At 31.4% G+C, this 18,561-nt stretch overlaps 1 protein-coding gene and 1 long non-coding RNA gene across 3 annotated transcripts in view; one reads left to right on the top strand and one right to left on the bottom strand.

Moving 5' to 3' along the window:
• The window catches only part of LOC126878982 (vitamin K-dependent gamma-carboxylase), a 260,299-nt gene that overhangs the window by 138,745 nt on the left and 102,993 nt on the right, over window positions 1–18,561 (top strand). The gene's annotated exons all lie outside the window — the stretch shown is intronic.
• On the bottom strand, window positions 1,477–17,441 carry LOC126878984 (uncharacterized). Its single transcript, XR_007695923.1, has 2 exons — window positions 17,308–17,441; window positions 1,477–1,805 (listed from the first exon to the last, which is right to left on the bottom strand). It is a non-coding gene; the product is annotated as an uncharacterized LOC126878984 (long non-coding RNA).

Raw genomic sequence — 18,561 nt, 5'->3', positions numbered from 1 at the left:
GCGCAGTCCATTAAAAATTTTATATCTAACAGGAGCCCAGTTCTTTAGCGCGGTAAAAATTTTAAACCTACTGTGAAATCAGTGCCTTCCCGAGTTTTGCTAAATTACTATGTTACGGCTAGTATTTCTGAAATATATTTATACCATCTGAAAGTTAACAAAGTGCTCACGAAAGGACACACATTTCCAGGGTTTAGTCATTAGCAGATAATTTTGTATTAATTATTTGAAAAATTTTCAAGGACAGTCACTCTTCAATCTCATCAAAATTCTTGCAAGCTTTTTACTCTTAGAACGAATCTTTTTCTTACAGTGTTGCGCGATTTTGAATAAGTAATAAATTATAAGTTCTGACCTAGAAAACTCAGAATTGATTTTTACATTATAATCACACAAAGCGGTTATAGTTAAATTTGTTGCTATCTAGAGAATGTAAAGATTATTCGTGATAATAAGAATTGTAATATATTTCTTTGTTGTGGATATTAGGACTAATATAATCCAAGGAGACTAAGTCAGATCACACTATTGGCAACTGAGCATCTTAAAACATATGTCTTATTATATGCATTGTTGTCAGGTCTAAAAGTTACTTTTTCTCTTAGAGTTTTTTATATCTACCTAATAATACTATTATAATTATTATATTATATTATATTATATTATATTATATTATATTATATTATATTATATTATATTATATTATATTATATTATATTATATTATATTATATTATATTATATTATATTATATTATATTATATTATATTATATTATAATAATTATACTATCATTTTTTAAAAAGGAATTTCTTTTTTTAAGCAATGATACTATTATATAAAACTGGTGATTTTTTCCTTCGCCATGCGACGGGGGATACAATCAATTGCCCTGTACAGTCGCTGCACTCAATTTTTTTCTGGCATCCTCTAATTTTATTTGACAACCAACGTTTTCTGACTCGTACTTTTTTTTTATTTTATAACTATGAGAAAGACTGGATTGATTTGGCTAATTTTGATTTTGAAATATTTTTAAAAGTCGTGTTCTCACCATAGATATAATAACACAATAGATTAGGCCAGGTCCGAAAAATAGCCTAACGCGGAGAAGTTCGGGTCGGTGGTCTATTTATCTCTCTTTACCGGCGCTTAGCTTTCTCTCTCTAGCATATGATGGCTGCCGCCTCTGTGTCACTGTCGTTCCATTAAACCCACCTCTTGGTAGATACGCTCACACTCGCACGACAGACAAATATAGCTAGACTACTGTACTTAACCCGCGAGTAGTCGCGCCGTTAGATAGAATCTCACATTATATCCTTTTTCGCGATAATTAACTTGATGAAAAATTTTGTAATTTTGAAAAAATTTCGTAAGTGCCTCGAGGAAGGGTGTAGTAATACGTAGGACTTTTTTTATTTTTTTTCTTCTTCTTCTTTTTGTGGAAATTATGGCTATGGGGACAGCCAATTAGCTTTAATAATTGTTATAAATAATATTTTTATTATCTGGACCAGAATAATATTTCATTGTTTATATAATATAATAGGTACAATAAAAAGTATTTTTCAACATTTACTCTGCGATAAAGTTTAAAATTCAAAACCCTCCAGTGATTGACAGACTCCTAAGCCTAAAAAGACTTTGGCCAGAAGACCAAGCTGCTAGGTCAATTCCAGAGAGTCGCCAATCGTCAATGGACGACACCTGCCACAAGCCAAGAACTTATACCATATAATTACGGGTGATTCCATTTCAAATCACTCAATTTTGGATCAAAAAAACTTTTGGATCTCCGATTTGTCTGAAAATTTGTATATATATAGCATCTGAGAGATGTAGAAATAAAACATTTAAGGTCGAATTGTCTTCTTCTTCTTTTCTCAAATTGTTATTTTAAGCGATTTTATAGTGATTTTGTATTTTTATTTAAACAAATTTGCATTTTCTATCGTAAAGTATCAATGGAAAACATACTATTTTAATACAAGGGACTCAAAAATGTCATTTATATGGCATTATAGGTATAGGTAACAAGTTATTTGGATTCAAAACAGGTTTTTGATCAAATTTTATAGTGTAGAAAACGTTAAAATACCGTCATTTTCCTTCATTTCCAAAATACAGTCAAACCCGCTTATTGGAATAGCCTTTGTGCCAAGTAAAAGTATTCCTATAACCGGGATATTCTAATAACCGATCATTGGTTGCTACTATAAATGTTTCGGGACCTCAAATTTCTATTCCTTAAACCGGGATATTCCTTTAAGAGGTATTCTAATAAGCGGGTTCGACTGTACATCATAATCGATTTGGCTGAAAATTTGCCCACAGATAGCCAAAACATAGGACTTTAAGTGGTTAGGATTTGAATTATATTACAATAATAAAAAAGTTACATGCAATATCATGGTCAAAAATATAGGCGGTTACTGTAAGTATAATTAACTCAGAAAATATCGACCTCACGACAAAAATTTTTAAAAAGAAATTGTAATAATTGTAAATACGATTTATTTTTAACAATTTCAGTTTCTACCATTTTTGTGGAAAAGTTAAAAATGGCGGAGATATTGTACAAAAACGGTTCTCCTTTAAAATCAAGATGGTGGCAAACGTAACGGAGGAATTCATTCGCGATTTTAAATTTAGACTACTTTTGACCCCCCTAAAGATAAGAAAAATAAAATTTTGAGCAGCTCGGCATGCAAGGTCAAATGCTATCCCGACTGGACTAATTATACTTTTGAGTATTTTGAGTTTGTATTGTAATGTAATTCAATGCTCCTCCTAGCGGCGCCGCTTGGTACACTTCGCGTCATATAAAACTGGTACACTTTTTTTCCCAATGTAAACCTGTGTTCAGACTGACAATTATTGTTCGTGAATCACTTCGTTGTTGCCATCACAGATAACGCAATTGCACTAAATCTAAATACAAAAAAATAACGTTTAAAATGTATATTTCGAATAATTGTAATACATACCGGGTGGTGAATTGGAAAGCGGGCCATAGGAAACTCAATGTAAAATTCTAAGCTGTTAAATTCCTGCTTCCCTAATTATTTTACATCAAAAGTCATCAGAAACTATTTGTAGAGAATTGAAATCTCTATTGAAAACAACTGTTAATATTGTTCTATGAACAATAATTATTCAAAATTTTGTAAAAATATAATACAATTTTCAGAGTAATACGCCAAAGCTAGGCCACACACAATACAATAATGTGTATAAGATTGCATTTGTTGACAATGAATTTATTATATTAACAATTAGAACTGTCAATTTTTTAAATTATTTTATCATTTTTTGTTTAAAACACAATAAAGTTGATAAGATACCCTTAGTTAAGGAGAAAGTATTAATAATAAAGATATTTTCTTCAGTCAATAATGTGCTCACTGTCAGTTAAATAGTAACGTGTGGCCTAACATACCCACACATACCTACTGCGGTAAATACATTATATTTTTCAAAATTTTGGAATGTGTTTAAATCGTAGAACAATTGTAACTTCTGTTTTTAATACAGATTTCAATCCTCTACAAATAACTTCTCATGACTTTTGATGTAAAATAGATAGGGAAGCAGGAATTCAACAGTTTAGAATTTTACATTGAGTTTCCTATGGCCCGTTTTCCGATTCACCACCCGGTATATTTAAATTACACACTTGTTCACTGTAAAAGTTATTCATTTTGTATTAATTTCAAATTAAATTTTTCATTTTTCCAGTGTGTTTTATGTATTCTACACAACTTAATGCAGTTTTGTCCTACAATTTACGAGAAACCAATAGGCCTTGGGCCCGCATATACAATTATTATTTATGACCACACCGTTGAAACTTTTTGTACTTGTTATTTGGGTGGAGTCGGACAAATTTTGAGCTTGGCGCATTATGGTAGTGGGGCGTTTGTCTGTCAAGCGGTGACGAAGTTGTCAATTTTATGCAAGAAAAAAATTTATTACCACATTGGTCATTCTATTTTAATCAATGGATTTTATCATATAAACAACGAAAACAATTTTGTCGGACAAAAATATTGGGGCATATGACGCGTCGGACACGCTAAATATGTCAAATTTATGAAAATAATAAATTTATTACCACATCGGTACTTTTAACGGTATCTATCATAAAACCTTTTTACAATAATGTGGTAACCTTGTCGGACAATTTTCACGGGGCATATGCGCAGTCGGACGCACCGAAGATGTCAATTTCCTGAAAATTTTTTATTTATTACCACAGATGTCATTTTTATTTTGTACTGTTCTTTTACATGTGTAATGCATATTGGATCACTTGTCGGACAAAAATAATGGGGCGTTTTGGTACAATTAAAAGAAGAAGTAATTTTTATGCATACAGGGTGTTTGGTAAAGAATGGGCCATAGCTTAACCTCAGGTTCCTGAGGTTAAAATAGGCCGATTTAAGCTAACTTACCTTAGTACAAAGTTTATAATAGCCGAGATACAGGGTGTCAAAGTTAAACTTTTTTTTTATTTATTATTTAATATTTCCTGATAGGTATGAGATAACAACATGAAATTTTATATTTGGAGGTTTCTTGGGTCGAGAAATCTAAATTCCTTACCAAAAATTATGCATTACCCAGAGGGCGCCACATATGCCTTTCAGCACTCATTTATTACGTTCAATTTTTTTTATCCCTCACTCTGTATAATTTTGACATTAAAATTTTTATTTTCCTATTAGTTTTACTTAATAAAGGTATACTTCTTTCATCTTCCTAAACTCAACCGTTTTCGAGATAAACGCATTTTAAATATGCGATACACCATCATTTTTAGCATAATATCATTGAAGTTACACCCGAAAAATAACTTAAAATTTATGAAAATAATAAATTTATTACCACATGGATAATTTTAACGGTATCTACCATAAAACCTTTTTACAATAATGTGGTAACCTTGTCGGACAATTTTCACGGGGCATATGCGCAGTCGGACCCGCCGAAAATGTCAATCTCCTGAAATTTTTTTATTTATTACCACAGATGTTATTTTTATTTTGTACTGTTTTGTTACATGTGTAATGCATATTGGATCACTTGTCGGACAAAAATAATGGGGCGTTTTGGTACAAATTAAAAAAAATTAATTTTTATACATTTTTGACTTCATATTAAATTACGTATTTTTCGGCTCATATTACCCGTATGCGCGCCAATGGTGAATATTAAATTCTTAACTGTAGTTAAAAATGTGCAATAACTACCTCTTAAAACCCACCAAATTTCATTTGCATATCTCAACTGGTTTTAAAGCAATAAATAAATCGTCAGTTTGTCAGAAAAACTTCAACACCCCCTATCTCGGAAACGATGCATTTGTGGACATACGTTTTTCTCGTAAAGCAAACTGACTTTATTTTGTCATGCACAATTACTCCTTAAAGTTTGCCATTTAAAAACACACTTTGTCTATGAAAAACATGGCTAGTTATTAAAGTCCTTAACTTTTTTATTATCCAACATAAACGAATGAATGAAAAAACTGAATGTTGAGAAGGAATGAGGCTATAGTTAGGTATTAATTTTAGTATTTTATAGATGCTAGAATATTCCACGGGGTGATGCGAACTTTGAGAAAAAACATTTTTCCCTTTTTAAATAGAAATTGAATAAAATTTCTGAGATCGGTAACTTTTGAATGGTATATACAATTTTCAAAATTACAATGGGATAAGACAGGGAGATTCCCTGAGTCCTCTGTTGTTCAACCTGATCATGGACGAAATAATAAAAAAAGTAAGAACAAAAAAAGAATACCAAATGGGAGAAAAACCACTTAAAATAATCAGCTATGCAGACGACGCAATACTAATCTCTCAAAGTGAAGATGATTTACAACGTATGCTGCACGAATTTAATATAACCGCTAGAAAATTTAACATGTAAATTTCCCTAAAAAAGACTAAATGCATGGTTATAACAGCAGATCTAATAAGGTGTAAATTAGAGCTGGAGGGTCAAATAATAGAACAAGTCATGGATTTTAAATATCTAGGCATCACACTATGCAGCTACGGAAAGCTCGAAACAAAAGTGGAAGATCAGGTGAATAAAGCAAACAGAGCCGCAGGTTGCCTGAATGAAACAATATAGAGAAATGAAAACATCAGAAAAGAAGTGAAAGGCAGAATTTACAAAAGAGTCATCAGACCAATAATGACATACGCGGCAGAAACACAACCTGATACAGAAAGGACAAAAAGAATGCTATAGAAACAGCAGAGATGAAAACATTGCGAAAAATCGATGGTAAGACGCTGTGGGATAGAGCTAGAAGTGCAGATATATGAAGGAGATGCAAGGTGGACAACATTAATAACTGGGTGAAACAGAGGTGTAACCAGGATGATCCTTAGGGGGAGTTACGTCTACTTGAAGGTCTCTGGGGGTATGGAATAATAATTGTGTTAAGCGTATAGAGCTCAAAGTACATCCAAAAGGGGGGTTATAACCCCCAAAACCACCCCCTGGTTACGCCTATGGGGTGAAAAGCAGAAGAGTAGAATGGAACGACCACATAAGCCGAATGACAACAAATAGAGTAGTAAGGACGGTCAGAGAAGGTTCCCCAATAGGAAGACGATCAGTGGGAAGACCACGAAAAAGGTGGAATGACAACTTACTGGAGGCACATTGAAAAACAGACAGAGTAATGTCTATATAAAAGGAAGAAGAAGAAGAAGAAGAAGAAGAGAAGAATTTTCAAAATTAAACATGCTTTGGAAAGGTATTGTTCAGTACTAAAGGAAGCTGTAAAGTCGGACTTAAATTTTCTAAATTTTTGGGAGTTTTGGGGACGAGAACGAAAAACAGACTGTAAATGGGACGTAAAATCCACACCCTTGGACCAAAATGGATGGTGGACATATATCTCTTTTCCTATATTTTAAGATTGGATTTGGCCCAATTTTTTCAATTCAGTCACATTTAGAAAATCGAAAATTTCTTGTATAATATAGTGTCGCATGTACGGGAACAGCCGTTCTCTGGGATATAAAAAAATAATAAGCATCAAGGAGACTAAAGCGAACTATAAACAATTTTTCTCGGTTAGATCTACATAGATCAAACTGAAAATTTGTAGAAATACACCTTATAATATTTATAAGGACGTAACGTAGAGAACATTCCTTCTTCTTCTTCTTTCTCATAATCCTTAGTGCCCTTCAGGGCGTCGGATGTCGGGTTCCGCCTTGTAGAGAACATTCTAAAATTTTAAAAAAAATTTCCGAAATTTTCCCTCTTGTCGGAAAATCTTTTTGGAAAATTTTGTGTACAATTCTTTGTCATGCCCTTTTAAGTGTAGTACTTAGCGTGTGTACCAATTTTTAGCTAAATCGATTCAAAAGTAACCGAGAAACACTGTTTTAAATTTTTTTTTGATAATACCTCTTCGTCGATAGCCTAAAAGAATTAAGATTTCTGTTAGTTTGCCCCAACATTTTTGTCAGACAATTATATTTTTTGTTTAAGAATAACTTGTAACCTACTACTTTTGTCGGAAAAATGGTTGTAAAGATAAGGGATGCACGAACCCAGCATAATTTGAAAGTATACTTTACTAATAAAAATAAATTTTTTGTCCGACTGTCGAGTTGCCCCAATATTTTTGTCCGACACTTCGATTTTTTGATTAAGAATATAATTACTTATAACCTACTAATGTTGTCGGAAAAATGGTTTTAAAGGTAAGGGTTGCACGAACCCAGTAAGGTTCAAAAGAGAGTTTATTAATAAAAATTAAATTTTTTGTCCTACTTTGGATTTGACCCAATATTTTTGTCGGACACTTAGATTTTTTGATATGGAATATAACTACTTATAACCTGATACTTGTGTCGGAAATTCTTTTTTATTTCGAGAAAAAAAACTACAGAACGGTGTTTGTCGTTGTTCAAGGAGTATGTACACAAATTATCAGATCACAATTTTTCTAAAAATTTTCCCTCTTGTCGGAAAATTTTTTAAGAAAATTTTGGGTTCCGATCTACGTCATACCCTTTTAAATGCTTTACTAAGTGTGTGTACCAATTTTCAGCTAAATCGATTCAAAAGTAACCGAGAAACACTGTTTTAAAATTTTTTTTTGATAATACCTCCTCGTCGATAGCCTAAAAGAATTAAGTTTTCTGTTCGTTTGCCCCAACATTTTTGTCAGACAATTATATTTTTTGTTTAAGAATATAATTACTTGTAACCTACTACTTTTGTCGGAAAAATGGTTGTAAAGATAAGGGATGCACGAACCCAGCATAATTTGAAAGTATACTTTACTAATAAAAATAAATTTTTTGTCCGACTGTCGAGTTGCCCCAATATTTTTGTCCGACACTTTGATTTTTTGATTAAGAATATAATTACTTATAACCTACTAATGTTGTCGGAAAAATGGTTTTAAAGGTAAGGGTTGCACGAACCCAGTAAGGTTCAAAAGACAGTTTATTAATAAAAATTAAATTTTTTGTCCTACTTTGGATTTGACCCAATATTTTTGTCGGGCACTTAGATTTTTTGATTTGGAATATAACTACTTATAACCTGATACTTGTGTCGGAAATTTTTTTTTATTTCTAGAAAAAAAACTACAGCACGATGTTTGTCGTTGTTCAAGGAGTATGTACACAAATTATCAGATCACAATTTTTCTAAAATTTTCCCTCTTGTCGGAAAATTTTTTAAGAAAATTTTGGGTTCCGATCTACGTCATACCCTTTTAAATGCTTTACTAAGTGTGTGTACCAATTTTCAGCTAAATCGATTCAAAAGTAACCGAGAAACACTGTTTTAAAATTTTTTTTTGATAATACCTCCTCGTCGATAGCCTAAAAGAATTAAGTTTTCTGTTCGTTTGCCCCAACATTTTTGTCAGACAATCATATTTTTTGTTTAAGAATATAATTACTTGTAACCTACTACTTTTGTCGGAAAAATGGTTGTAAAGATAAGGGATGCACGAACCCAGCATAATTTGAAAGTATACTTTACTAATAAAAATAAATTTTTTGTCCGACTGTCGAGTTGCCCCAATATTTTTGTCCGATACTTTGATTTTTTCATTAAGAATATAATTACTTATAACCTATTAATGTTGTCGGAAAAATGGTTTTAAAGGTAAGGGTTGCACGAACCCAGAAATGTTTAAAAGACAGTTTATTAATAAAAATTAAATTTTTTGTCCGACTTTGGATTTGACCCAATATTTTTGTCGGACACTTAGATTTTTTGATTTGGAATATAACTACTTATAACCTGATACTTTTGTCGGAAATTTTTTTTTATTTCGAGAAAAAAAACTACAGAACGATGTTTGTCGTTGTTCAAGGAGTATGTACGCAAATATCAGATCACAATTTTTCTAAAATTTTCCCTCTTGTCGGAAAATTTTTTAAGAAAATTTTGGGTTCCGATCTACGTCATATCCTTTTAAATGCTTTACTAAGTGTGTGTACCAATTTTCAGCTAAATCGATTCAAAAGTAACCGAGAAACACTGTTTTAAAATTTTTTTTTGATAATACCTCCTCGTCGATAGCCTAAAAGGATTAAGTTTTCTGTTCGTTTGCCCCAACATTTTTGTCAGACAATTATATTTTTTGTTTAAGAATATAATTACTTGTAACCTACTACTTTTGTCGGAAAAATGGTTGTAAAGATAAGGGATGCACGAACCCAGCATAATTTGAAAGTATACTTTACTAATAAAAATAAATTTTTTGTCCGACTGTCGAGTTGCCCCAATATTTTTGTCCGACACTTTGATTTTTTGATTAAGAATATAATTACTTATAACCTACTAATGTTGTCGGAAAAATGGTTTTAAAGGTAAGGGTTGCACGAACCCAGTAAGGTTCAAAAGACAGTTTATTAATAAAAATTAAATTTTTTGTCCTACTTTGGATTTGACCCAATATTTTTGTCGGACACTTAGATTTTTTGATTTGGAATATAACTACTTATAACCTGATACTTGTATCGGAATTTTTTTTTATTTCGAGAAAAAAAACTACAGAACGATGTTTGTCGTTGTTCAAGGAGTATGTACACAAATTATCAGATCACAATTTTTCTAAAATTTTCCGTCTTGTCGGAAAATTTTTTAAGAAAATTTTGGGTTCCGATCTACGCCATACCCTTTTAAATGCTTTACTTGGTGTGTGTACCAATTTTCAGCTAAATCGATTCAAAAGTAACCGAGAAACACTGTTTTAAAATTTTTTTTTTGATAATACCTCCTCGTCGATAGCCTAAAAGAATTAAGTTTTCTGTTCGTTTGCCCCAACATTTTTGTCAGACAATTATATTTTTTGTTTAAGAATATAATTACTTGTAACCTACTACTTTTGTCGGAAAAATGGTTGTAAAGATAAGGGATGCACGAACCCAGCATAATTTGAAAGTATACTTTACTAATAAAAATAAATTTTTTGTCCGACTGTCGAGTTGCCCCAATATTTTTGTCCGACACTTTGATTTTTTGATTAAGAATATAATTACTTATAACCTACTAATGTTGTCGGAAAAATGGTTTTAAAGGTAAGGGTTGCACGAACCCAGAAATGTTTAAAAGACAGTTTATTAATAAAAATTAAATTTTTTGTCCGACTTTGGATTTGACCCAATATTTTTGTCGGACACTTAGATTTTTTGATTTGGAATATAACTACTTATAACCTGATACTTGTATCGGAATTTTTTTTTATTTCGAGAAAAAAAACTACAGAACGATGTTTGTCGTTGTTCAAGGAGTATGTACACAAATTATCAGATCACAATTTTTCTAAAATTTTCCGTCTTGTCGGAAAATTTTTTAAGAAAATTTTGGGTTCCGATCTACGCCATACCCTTTTAAATGCTTTACTTGGTGTGTGTACCAATTTTCAGCTAAATCGATTCAAAAGTAACCGAGAAACACTGTTTTAAAATTTTTTTTTTGATAATACCTCCTCGTCGATAGCCTAAAAGAATTAAGTTTTCTGTTCGTTTGCCCCAACATTTTTGTCAGACAATTATATTTTTTGTTTAAGAATATAATTACTTGTAACCTACTACTTTTGTCGGAAAAATGGTTGTAAAGATAAGGGATGCACGAACCCAGCATAATTTGAAAGTATACTTTACTAATAAAAATAAATTTTTTGTCCGGCTGTCGAATTGCCCCAATATTTTTGTCCGACACTTTGATTTTTTGATTAAGAATATAATTACTTATAACCTACTAATGTTGTCGGAAAAATGGTTTTAAAGGTAAGGGTTGCACGAACCGAGAAAGGTTTAAAAGACAGTTTATTAATAAAAATTAAATTTTTTGTCCGACTTTGGATTTGACCCAATATTTTTGTCGGACACTTAGATTTTTTGATTTGGAATATAACTACTTATAACCTGATACTTGTGTCGGAATTTTTTTTTTATTTCGAGAAAAAAAACAACAGAACGATGTTTGTCGTTGTTCAAGGAGTATGTACGCAAATATCAGATCACAATTTTTCTAAAATTTTCCCTCTTGTCCGAAATTTTTTTGGGAAAATTTTGGGTACAGCTCTACGTCATACCCTTTTAAATGTTTTACTTAGTGTGTGTACCAATTTTCAGCTAAATCGATTCAAAAATATCCGAAAAAATCTGTGTTAAAATATTTTTGGATAATACCTCCTCGTCCATAGCCTAAAAGAATTAAGTTTCCTGTTCGTTTGTCCCAACATTTTTGTCAGAAAATTACATTTTTTGTTAAAGAGTATAATTACTTTTATCCTACTGCTCTTGTCGGAAAAATGGTTGTAAAGATAAGGGATGCACGAACCCAGAATAGTTTAAAAGTATAGTTTATTAATAAAAATTAAATTTTTTGTCCGACTTTGGATGTGCCCCACTATTTATGTCGGGCACTTAGATTTTTTGATTTGAAATATAACTACTTATAACCTGATACATGTGCTGAAAATTTTTTTTTAATTCGAGAAAAAAAATACAGAACGATGTTTGTCGTTGTTCAAGGAGTATGTACACAAATTATCAGATCACAATTTTTCTAAAATTTTCCCTCTTGTCGGAAAATTTTTTAAGACAATTTTGGGTTCCGATCTGCGTCATACCCTTTTAAATGCTTTACTTAGTGTGTGTACCAATTTTCAGCTAAATCGATTCAAAAGTAACCGAGAAACACTGTTTTAAATTTTTTTTTTGATAATACCTCCTCGTCGATAGCCTAAAAGAATTAAGTTTTCTGTTCGTTTGCCCCAACATTTTTGTCAGACAATTATATTTTTTGTTTAAGAATATAATTACTTGTAACCTACTACTTTTGTCGGAAAAATTGTTGTAAAGATAAGGGATGCACGAAGCCAGCATAATTTGAAAGTATGCTTTATTAATAAAAATAAATTTTTTGTCCGACTGTCGAGTTGCCCCAATATTTTTGTCCGACACTTTGATTTTTTGATTAAGAATATAATTACTTATGATCTACTAATGTTGTCGGAAAAATGGTTTTAAAGGTAAGGGTTGCACGAACCGAGTAAGGTTTAAAAGACAGTTTATTAATAAAAATTAAATTTTTTGTCCGACTTTGGATTTGACCCAATATTTCTGTCGGACACTTAGATTTTTTGATATAGAATATAACTACTTATAACCTGATACTTGTGTCAGAAATTTTTTTTAATTGGAAAAAAAAACTACAGAACGATGTTTGTCGTTGTTCAAGGAGTATGTAAGCAAATATCAGATCACAATTTTTCAAAAATTTTCCCTCTTGTCCGAAATTTTTTTGGGAAAATTTTGGGTACAGCGCTACGTCATACCCTTTTAAATGTTTTACTTAGTGTGTGTACCAATTTTCAGCTAAATCGATTCAAAAATAACCGAAAAAATCTATTTTAAAATATTTTTGGATAATACCTCCTCGTCCCTAGCCTAAAAGAATTAAGTTTCCTGTTCGTTTGCCCCAACATTTTTGTCAGACAATTACATTTTTTGTTTAAGAGTATAATTACTTGTATCCTACTACTTTTGTCGGAAAAATGGTTGTAAAGATAAGGGATGCACGAACCCAGAATAGTTTAAAAGTATAGTTTATTAATAAAAATTAAATTTTTTGTCCGACTTTGGATGTGCCCCACTATTTATGTCGGGCACTTAGATTTTTTGATTTGAAATATAACTACTTATAACCTGATACATGTGCTGAAAATTTTTTTTTAATTGGAGAAAAAAAATACAGAACGATGTTTGTCGTTGTTCAAGGAGTATGTACACAAATTATCAGATCACAATTTTTCTAAAATTTTCCCTCTTGTCGGAAAATTTTTTAAGAAAATTTTGGGTTCCGATCTGCGTCATACCCTTTTAAATGCTTTACTTAGTGTGTGTACCAATTTTCAGCTAAATCGATTCAAAAGTAACCGAGAAACACTGTTTTAAATTTTTTTTTTGATAATACCTCCTCGTCGATAGCCTAAAAGAATTAAGTTTTCTGTTCGTTTGCCCCAACATTTTTGTCAGACAATTATATTTTTTGTTTAAGAATATAATTACTTGTAACCTACTACTTTTGTCGGAAAAATGGTTGTAAAGATAAGGGATGCACGAACCCAGCATAATTTGAAAGTATACTTTACTAATAAAAATAAATTTTTTGTCCGACTGTCGAGTTGCCCCAATATTTTTGTCCGACACTTTGATTTTTTGATTAAGAATATAATTACTTATAACCTACTAATGTTGTCGGAAAAATGGTTTTAAAGGTAAGGGTTGCACGAACCCAGTAAAATTCAAAAGACAGTTTATTAATAAAAATTAAATTTTTTGTCCTACTTTGGATTTGACCCAATATTTTTGTCGGACACTTAGATTTTTTGATTTGGAATATAACTACTTATAACCTGATACTTGTATCGGAAATTTTTTTTTATTTTGAGAAAAAAAACTACAGAACAATGTTTGTCGTTGTTCAAGGAGTATGTACACAAATTATCAGATCACAATTTTTCTAAAATTTTCCGTCTTGTAGGAAAATTTTTTAAGAAAATTTTGGGTTCCGATCTACGTCATACCCTTTTAAATGCTTTACTTGGTGTGTGTACCAATTTTCAGCTAAATCGATTCAAAAGTAACCGAGAAACACTGTTTTAAAATTTTTTTTTGATAATACCTCCTCGTCGATAGCCTAAAAGAATTAAGTTTTCTGTTCGTTTGCCCCAACATTTTTGTCAGACAATTATATTTTTTGTTTAAGAATATAATTACTTGTAACCTACTACTTTTGTCGGAAAAATGGTTGTAAAGATAAGGGATGCACGAAGCCAGCATAATTTGAAAGTATACTTTACTAATAAAAATAAATTTTTTGTCCGGCTGTCGAATTGCCCCAATATTTTTGTCCGACACTTTGATTTTTTGATTAAGAATATAATTACTTATAACCTACTAATGTTGTCGGAAAAATGGTTTTAAAGGTAAGGGTTGCACGAACCGAGAAAGGTTTAAAAGACAGTTTATTAATAAAAATTAAATTTTTTGTCCGACTTTGGATTTGACCCAATATTTTTGTCGGACACTTAGATTTTTTGATTTGGAATATAACTACTTATAACCTGATACTTGTGTCGGAAATTTTTTTTTATTTCGAGAAAAAAAACTACAGAACGATGTTTGTCGTTGTTCAAGGAGTATGTACGCAAATATCAGATCACAATTTTTCTAAAATTTTCCCTCTTGTCCGAAATTTTTTTGGGAAAATTTTGGGTTCCGATCTACGTCATACCCTTTTAAATGCTTTACTAAGTGTGTGTACCAATTTTCAGCTAAATCGATTCAAAAGTAACCGAGAAACACAGTTTTAAAATTTTTTTTTGATAATACCTCCTCGTCGATAGCCTAAAAGAATTAAGTTTTCTGTTCGTTTGCCCCAACATTTTTGTCAGACAATTACATTTTTTGTTTAAGAATATAATTACTTGTAACCTACTACTTTTGTCGGAAAAATGGTTGTAAAGATAAGGGATGCACGAACCCAGCATAATTTGAAAGTATACTTTACTAATAAAAATTAAATTTTTTGTCCGACTGTCGAGTTGCCCCAATATTTTTGTCCGACGCTTTGTTTTTTTGATTAAGAATATAATTACTTATAACCTACTAATGCTGTCGGAAAAATGGTTGTAAATAAAAAAAATTCAGGAAATTGACATTTTCGGCGCGTCCGACTGCGCATATGCCCCGTGAAAATTGTCCGACAAGGTTACCACATTATTGTAAAAAGGTTTTATGATAGATACCGTTAAAATTATCGATGTGGTAATAAATTTATTATTTTCATAAATTTGACATATTTAGCGTGTCCGACGCGTCATATGCCCCAATATTTTTGTCCGACAAAATTGTTTTCGTTGTTTATATGATAAAATCCATTGATTAAAATAGAATGACCAATGTGGTAATAAATTTTTTTCTTGCATAAAATTGACAACTTCGTCACCACTTGACAGACAAACGCCCCACTACCATAATGCGCCAAGCTCAAAATTTGTCCGACTCCATCCAAATAACAAGTACAAAAAGTTTCAACGGTGTGGTCATAAATAATATTTGTATATGCGGGCCCAAGGCCTACAATCACACCTCTCGATTTGACATTAAACATAATAATTTAAAGTCATGCCAAGATTTATTACCTATCATTATTTTTGAATTGAAATATTTTTATAAATTATAATAAAAACCGAATCAATGTATGGATACTTAATTTAAATGACGGAAAATTACAATTGTTTTAGTTTTTAGTGTATTAAAAAATGCGGTCTGTCGCACAGCCCCGTTTTTACCTAGTTTGATATAATATTTTCGTTGAACTGGCAACTTTGCCCTGGAAATTGGAATGACACTTGTGACAAGATCAACTTACACAACTTGAAAAACACGATTTTCGGTTATAAGAGTTGTACCAGTTTTTTTTGACGCGAAGTGTACTATCGTATCTCGGTTAACAGAATCCTGACTCTTGGTCGAAATTTATTTTTATTCATTTTGTCATTCCCCGTTAGAGGATAGTCTAACCACACTCTGCTGCAGATATTTTAATATATGCAGTTCTTCTTCGTTTCGAGTTGATTCAGTTCAGTCTACTTGCATAGCCTCTTTGATAAGGGGTAGAGACCCCGAAACACGGTGTCAGAGGATGGCAAGAGACTCGAATTGAATCAAAACGAAAACGATTATTTCTTTTTCTAATTCAAATCATTCTAACCACTTAAAGTCTATCTGTGGGCATATTTTCAGCCAAATCGATTATAATGTATTTTGGGAATGGAGGAAAATGTAAAAATAGTTATTTATGATATAAGTGTTAAAAGTACACGTTTAAGGCACGCATGTGCGAAAGTTTTCAGAATGAGCGAAGCGAGTTCTGCAATTCACATGAGTGCCTTAAAAATGTACTTTTTAACACGCATATCATACAATATTTTTTCTACAAACGTAATTACAGGGCAATATCCACAAAAACTTTTACTTGAACTTGATACTGACATTCCATTTTTATATTTTTTTGACATTACATCAAAATTGCCTATACGGTCAATACGAACTGCAGTGCCATACAAATTTTAAAGCACTAGTGCCTTAAAGTGGCATAACGATCGTATGGAGTGCTAAAAATTGCATTTTTAACACGGTTGTAGAAAAACGATATTTAAACGTTTTATACACTATAAAATTTGATCAAAAACTGATTTTCCATCAAAATAACTTGTTATAATGCCATATAATGATATTTTTGAGTCCCTTCTACTAAAATATATTTTTTTTTTCATTGATACTTTACAATGTAAAATGCAAATTTGTTTAAATAAACACCAAATCATGTAAAATCGCATAAAATGACATTTTGAGAAAAAAAAAGAAGAAGACATTTGACCTTAAATACTTATTTTGTATTTGCTGTCTTTTTCTATAACAAAAGTTTGTTATTTATAGAAAAAGACAGCAAATACAAAATAAGTGATTGATGTGATCGTTCATGGGGATTTTCATTCAGTCATTTGTTTCGAGCTTCTGTCATGTGTCACATAATATTAATATATCTACGTCATACGTTATTGGTATTGCCAATGATACAAACCAAAGACGTATGACGTAGATATATTAATATTATGTGACACATGACAGAAGCTCGAAACAAATGACAATCGATGAAAAGCCTCTTTCTACTTTTTTTACATATTACACAGCAATTTTTTTGTATGTTTGTTAAAGACAAGTTACATTTTCCTACTATTCTTTGTATGTACTGGTGGCCGGTGGGAGGGGTTTTAACACCCAAACCACCCCCTGGGTGCGCCACTGGTGCCATTAGTATGAGATGAGTAACAGCCATAACAGGATGTTTCTGTCGCAGCTTAAGGGGCCTGATTCTAATTCATTTCGACAGTCGCAATTTTATTTCGACACCGCCATGACAGCCGGAGAGTATAGCGATTCTTGGGGATATTAACCTTATCATGTTGAGACTGCTCAGAATTTGGGTTGGCGCTTCGGTTTCTTGGATTTTGTTGATAGTCTGGGAAAATTATCGAAAAAATACCATTTTTGGGAAAAATTATTTACCAGCTATTTTATTGCTAAAATCGAATCTTAAGATTGCATATATTAGTAATATGGGGTATGACAAGTCCGCAGAAAGTGTGTTATTTTATTTATAAACAAATTAGCACTCCTAAATCTTCTTTTTTTTTTCAATTAGTGGTCTGTAACTCCTATAATTTTTCCTTTGAGCCAAAAACACTCAAATAAAAATTCACCGTAATTTAGTTCTGCACAAAGTTATTTTTTTTCCGATTTCCTTCAACAAAAATTTTACTCAGAAAATCCGAGTTTTCCCAAAAAATCTGCCATTTTCAATTAAAATTTTAGGGAAGTACCTAATTATTTATCAATAATTAAATAATTGAAGACATGAAAGATTTATTATAGTAGATTATACAGAGGGGCTAAATTATGGAATAAATTCATTTCTTTAAAACGGACGATTTTGGAGCAAAATCCCGAAAGAGGTCGATTTTTATTTTTAAATTACAATTTTTTGGCATATATTTCATACTAGTGACGTCATCCATCTGAGCGTGATGACGTAATCGATAATTTTGTTAATGGGAATAGGGGTCGTGTGGTAGGTCATTTGAAAGGGCGTTTAATTCTCTATTCAGTAATATAAACATTAATATCATTAGGTATTTATACAGGGTTGCCAAAAAAAATTTTGAATTAAATTAATTGGCGCAACAAGAAGAATGTATGTAATTTATTTAACTCAAAATACATTGTACTGCTGTCAGAAAATAGAAAAAAAGGTTTATTTCACAAATAAACATTTCTTTTCGCTTAAATTAAATCACAAACAGCCTCCCTCCTACCTATTGGCAGTTTGAACTTTTAATTTAAGCTAAAAGCAATGTTTATTTGCAAAATAAACATTTTTTTCTATTTTCTGACAGCAATAGAATGTATTTTGAGTTAAAT

Source organism: Diabrotica virgifera, chromosome 1, assembly GCF_917563875.1.
Source record: "Diabrotica virgifera virgifera chromosome 1, PGI_DIABVI_V3a".
Lineage (NCBI taxonomy): Eukaryota > Metazoa > Arthropoda > Insecta > Coleoptera > Chrysomelidae > Diabrotica > Diabrotica virgifera.
The sequence above is the reverse complement of the archived record's forward strand: the minus strand, read 5'-3'. Positions and strand labels throughout refer to the sequence as shown.